The sequence below is a fragment of the Hippocampus comes genome, unplaced genomic scaffold (genome assembly GCF_001891065.2).
Source record: "Hippocampus comes isolate QL1 unplaced genomic scaffold, H_comes_QL1_v1.1 scaffold512, whole genome shotgun sequence".
Classification (NCBI taxonomy): Eukaryota; Metazoa; Chordata; class Actinopteri; order Syngnathiformes; family Syngnathidae; genus Hippocampus; species Hippocampus comes.
The window spans coordinates 77,232-82,241 of NW_017805626.1; the positions used below are offsets into that span (position 1 = coordinate 77,232).

At 43.2% G+C, this 5,010-nt stretch overlaps 2 long non-coding RNA genes across 2 annotated transcripts in view; one reads left to right on the forward strand and one right to left on the reverse strand.

The window, feature by feature from the left end:
- The window catches only part of LOC109522706 (uncharacterized), a 7,532-nt gene extending 3,094 nt beyond the window's left edge, over positions 1-4,438 (forward strand). The window contains exons 2-3 of the long non-coding RNA XR_002169602.1: positions 628-681; positions 4,340-4,438. This is a non-coding gene — a long non-coding RNA (uncharacterized LOC109522706). The remainder of the gene's footprint in view (positions 1-627; positions 682-4,339) is intronic.
- Positions 4,430-5,010, reverse strand: part of LOC109522707 (uncharacterized) — a 28,922-nt gene continuing 28,341 nt past the window's right edge. Inside the window, exon 3 of the long non-coding RNA XR_002169603.1 lies at positions 4,430-4,566. This is a non-coding gene — a long non-coding RNA (uncharacterized LOC109522707). The remainder of the gene's footprint in view (positions 4,567-5,010) is intronic.

A 5,010-nucleotide genomic window follows, 5' to 3' on the forward strand; every position in this document is an offset into this window, starting at 1 on the left:
GCCCATTCTCTTTGCGATTAACAACAAAATAGATTTTGGATTTTGCATCTTGAAGAGCCGTCAGAATTTGGTGCTCCTTGTCTTCAATTTTGTCCAAGAATACAAAGATTGCATTGGACACTTCATAAAGAAATGTAAATTGCGTGAGTGACTCACAAATGTCTCCTCGCAAATTGGCAAATGTAACTGGCTCTGGGAATATGTCAAGATTTGCTCTCCCACAAGGAAGGAACCAGCATACCTCCACCAACGTATTTGAAATTTTCCGAGGACGTGCCGCTCCTTGCATGTCTCTGTGTAAAAACATATTGTGATTCTGCTGGCCGCAGCTGAGGATGTCATTTAAAAAACGAGATTTAGATAAACTGCAGTTTTTTAGCCTCACAAAGGAAAAAAATGGAATAGTTGCTTGCACAATGTTGTTCTCGGCGAATCCTCTTGTTTGACACAAATCATGTGGACACCACTCTTTCACGATTTCTCTCAGAGCCCACAGCATCAGAGTACACAGGTTGTTGTTGCAATGGGGTACCAGCAGTGGGAGCGAAAACTGACACAAAGACATCTTGAGGGCCATTTCCTGCTGCAAGAAATGTCAGCACAAAGAAATAGTCCTCCGACTATCAGATCAAGAGGATGAACTGTGTTTGCTGATCCACATGCCGTGTAAATGTCCAGGATGTCAAGACTGTCTTCATGTTCTTCATGGCTGCTTAATATCTGAGTGCAGTACCTGCATCCAGCATTGATTTGGAACAGTTTTCTGAGGAAATAAAACGGTATTTCATCCTCTGATAGAACAACTTTTTCGTAGATGCTGCTTTTGTTGACTTCCAATAGAGATTGAAGAGTGAATTTGTTCGGATGATACTTCTGCAGCCCCAGGTTGGAGAGGAATTCGAACAGAACTGTCAAGGAGATTGGACTTCGTTTTATCAAGGATAAACTGAATAGACGTTGCGATGACATTGTCTGCAAACAATTGTAAATTGCCCTTGTACATATGTTGAAATTTCTTCATGATGGAGTCAACATGGTCGCTTCTGGTCTTAAACGGGCCCATTCCAAAGTGCATGAGCACCATTGCAAAGACAGATCCGTGTTCCCGTTGGATTGTGTCTGAACTTGAAATGGCGAATGACATGCATGTCTCTCATAAGCATATCAAGAAGCTAAACCAACATGTCAATATGCATGCCCCGACAGCAGGGTGGGGTGTTTCACTGGATACTTATATCTCATTGTAGCATCTTAGCTGAATTATATGCTAATTGCATGCTTGCTGTGTACTGTGCCCATCATTGCTCCAAGCTTTAGGTATAGGTCCTGCACTATACAACGACTGCTATTTTGCTGTGCAAAATTGAATCCGCTCCGATTTTATGCGCTTCCGGACCAGAGGTGATTGCTCTAAGACTGCAAGGGAAGCTGAGCTTCCCCTAAAATGTCCAAAAATAAGTGATCAAATATATGTGTACATACAATTGTGTGTACATGTCATTGACTAAATATGCACTTCAACGCCCTCAACTTTTTGTTCCGAATCAGCTTCCTATTACTGTCGACGACGCAACTCTCTTCTCATATATTCCCGCAGCTTCAATGTGCTTTAAACTGTCTGGACGCTGAGTGTCGACAGCGCGGACGGTGGGTGTCTCGAGAGTTCAGAGCCCGTTGTCCCAATACATTGAAACGAGATGAGTCATTGGATAAATGCGGGTTTTGTCACGCCCACCGGACGCTCAGCATCTCTGGGAGTCTATGGACAGTGGGAGTTTATGGGCTGGCCCGGGACGCTCAGCTTTTCTGCATGATGATTGGATGCTCTGTCTGAGGTGGAATCTCTTTTTGATTGTCAGCAAAATGAGCCAATCACCGATCTTTTGGTGTAGGCGTCCGTGGGAGCATTTTTCAATTCTTATTCTGTTCTGAGTTGAACTGGAGACTTCTTCCAATCATCTTTGCGACACTCTTTGTTGAAAACGACAAGCGACAAATTAATCTTTTATTTCTGGTGGGTTGTCATTGTAATTGCTTGTGTTCGCAGACCGACTTACATCACCACAGTTAACACCCTGGAAAAGACACCTTGTTAAAAATAAACTGACAGATTTTATGATGTATGGGGAATAGGAGGCCGCTCTGACCCCAACAGTATGTTGGCCGTAGTGGTAGCCCACATTTTGTCAAACTCCTCTCTGTTGGTCATCAGACAGCCTGACGTCTTTGAAGTCACGCAGAAGTTTCCACTGTTCCAGACAGATTTCTGGAAAAGTGGACTCACCCAAGCACTTAATTGCAGTGTTAAAACACGCTAGCCGTGTCAATCTCAGGTTATTTAAGCAGTTAGCATGGCTTGAGGCTTATTTGCCACCATGAAGGAAATGATTACTGTTCTCAGGATTGCTCAATATGGTCAGTACACTAAGCGGATACACACAGATACTTCTTTGCTCCATTTTGGCCACTATTGGAAGCTTGCTGTGTTGTACACCTCTTGGTCCAACAGACCGCAATGATATATTATTTCACCATGTGCTGTGTGTCTGTCTGCTTGTGATTTGCTGCATGGCATAGAAGGACAATTGTTAATGCTTACTCGAATGAGTAGCCAGCTTTTCAAAGTTTTAAATAAAGTTTAAAAAAAAAAGAAGTACCGTAATTTCCGGACTATAAGATGCTACTTTTGTCACACGCTTTCAACCCTGCGGCTTATTTTACAATGAGGCCTGTTAAAGAGTTTTCCAACGGCCGCCAGGGAGCACACAAGCAGAAAAGGTAACAGTGAGACGCTGTCATGTGTTTCTGCGCACTATTGTCTGACTGCATGGAAACCTCGTAGTTGAGTCACATTTCTGTCATGTTCAGCTCCTAAAGAGCTGTCGGACAAATTCTGACCAATCTCCGCAATGAGTTTAGCGTCTTTATTTCTGCATTGCTCTTTGAATTTGTTACGCAGAGCAGTAAATTTTTCACGAGAATGGGTATTAAAGATGTAGTCAACCCACTTTCCTTGTGTTGCCGTGTTTCGAAATCTCCTATTACTCTGCACATCAGTTGTACACAGAGATTCACTGAGGACTTCTGTGGTACAATCCCTGTATGTTCCAAGACCCTGTGGTCGATGTACAGCCGCATGATGTATGTCGCTGCTTCACAGTCCGAGCTCTACTAAACTCTGATCTTCCGATTTTTCTTTTGCCCTTCTGTTTTGGACTGTTTGGACTGTGGGTACTGTGATTGATGCAACTTGAATCATCACTTCATCCGATCAATCAAACCCCCATCGTAACTTAGTCCACGGGCTAACGCCGGTAGCTTATGCCAGGGGTCCCCAACCGCCGGTCCGCGGACCGGTACCGGTCCGCAGGGCATTTGGTACCGGGCCGCACAGAAAGAACACTTGCGCTTTTGACGTCACACAGTGAGTTCTTGATGGCTTCACAAAGTCGCTGAGAAAACTCTGCCACGTTCACCCGTGAGTCTTTGATTTTAACCTTGCTATTTGCTATATCCAGTTCTTGCAGTGTTTTCTTGACAGACGTCATACTGCTCTTTGGTAAATCCAGTTCTTGCAGTGTTTTCTTGACAGACGTCATATCGTCCCGCCCATTCTCTTTGCGATTAACAACAAAATAGATTTTGGATTTTGCATCTTGAAGAGCTGTCAGAATTTGGTGCTCCTTGTCTTCAATTTTGTCCAAGAACACAAAGATTGCATTAGATACTTCATAAAGAAAAGTAAATTGTGTGAGTGACTCACAAACGTTTCCTCGCAAATTGGCAAATGTAACTGGCTCTGGGAATACATCAAGATTTGCTCTCCCACAAGGAAGGAACCAAAATACCTCCACCAACGTATTTGAAATTTTCCGAGGCTGTGCCCCTCCTTCCATGTCTCTGTGTAAAAACATATTGTGATTCTGCTGGCCACAACTGAGGATGTGATTTAAAAAACGAGATTTAGACAAACTGCAGTTTTTTAGCCTCACAAAGGAAAAAAATGGAATAGTTGCTTGCACAATGTTGTTCTCGACGAATCCTCTTGTTTGACACAAATCATGTGGACACCACTCTTTCATGATTTCTCTCAGAGCCCACAGCAACAGAGTACACTGGTTGTTGTTGCAATGGGGCAACAGCAGTGGGACCGAAAACTGACATAAAGACATCTTGAGGGCCATTTCCTGCTGCAAGAAGCTGTCAGCACAAAGAAATAGTCCGACTATCAGGTCAAGAGGATGAACTGTGTTTGCTGATCCACATGCCGTGTAAATGTCCAGGATACTGTCTTCACTGTCTTCATGTTCTTCATGGCTGCTTAATATCTGTCCAGGAGGTCAAGACTGTCTTCATGTTCTTCATGGCTGCTTAATATCGGAGTGCAGTACCTGCATCCAGCATTGATTTGGAACAATTTTTTGAGGAAATAAAATGGTATTTCATCCTCTGACAGAACAACTTTTTCGTAGATGCTGCTTTTGTTGACTTCCAAGAGAGATTGAAGAGTGAGTTTGTTCGGATAATACTTCTGCAGCCCAAGGTTGGAGAGGAAGTCGAACAGAACTGTCAAGGAGAAAGAGAAGATGATTTATTTAATTAACCATTTCAAACACAGATTTGTGTTCTCGTTGGATTGTGCCTGAACCTGAAATGGTGAATGACATGCATCTCTCTCATAAGCACATCAAGAAGTTAAACCAACATGTTTGCAAAGCTACAAGCACACAAAACCCTGCATGCCCCGAAAGTCGGGTAGGGTGTTTCACTGGATACGTATATCTAATTGTATCATCTTAGCTCAACTCAACTGTATTTATAGAGCACTTTAAAGCCATCGCTGCATACAAAGTGCTGTACATGGCTGAATTACCGTATTTTCACAACCATTCGGCGCACCGTATTGTTGGGCGCAGTCTCACTAACGGGTGCTATTTTGGTATTTTACACATAGACAAAACGCACTGTATTATTGGGCGCAGTTTTACAGTGGTAAAACATACGCCAGCT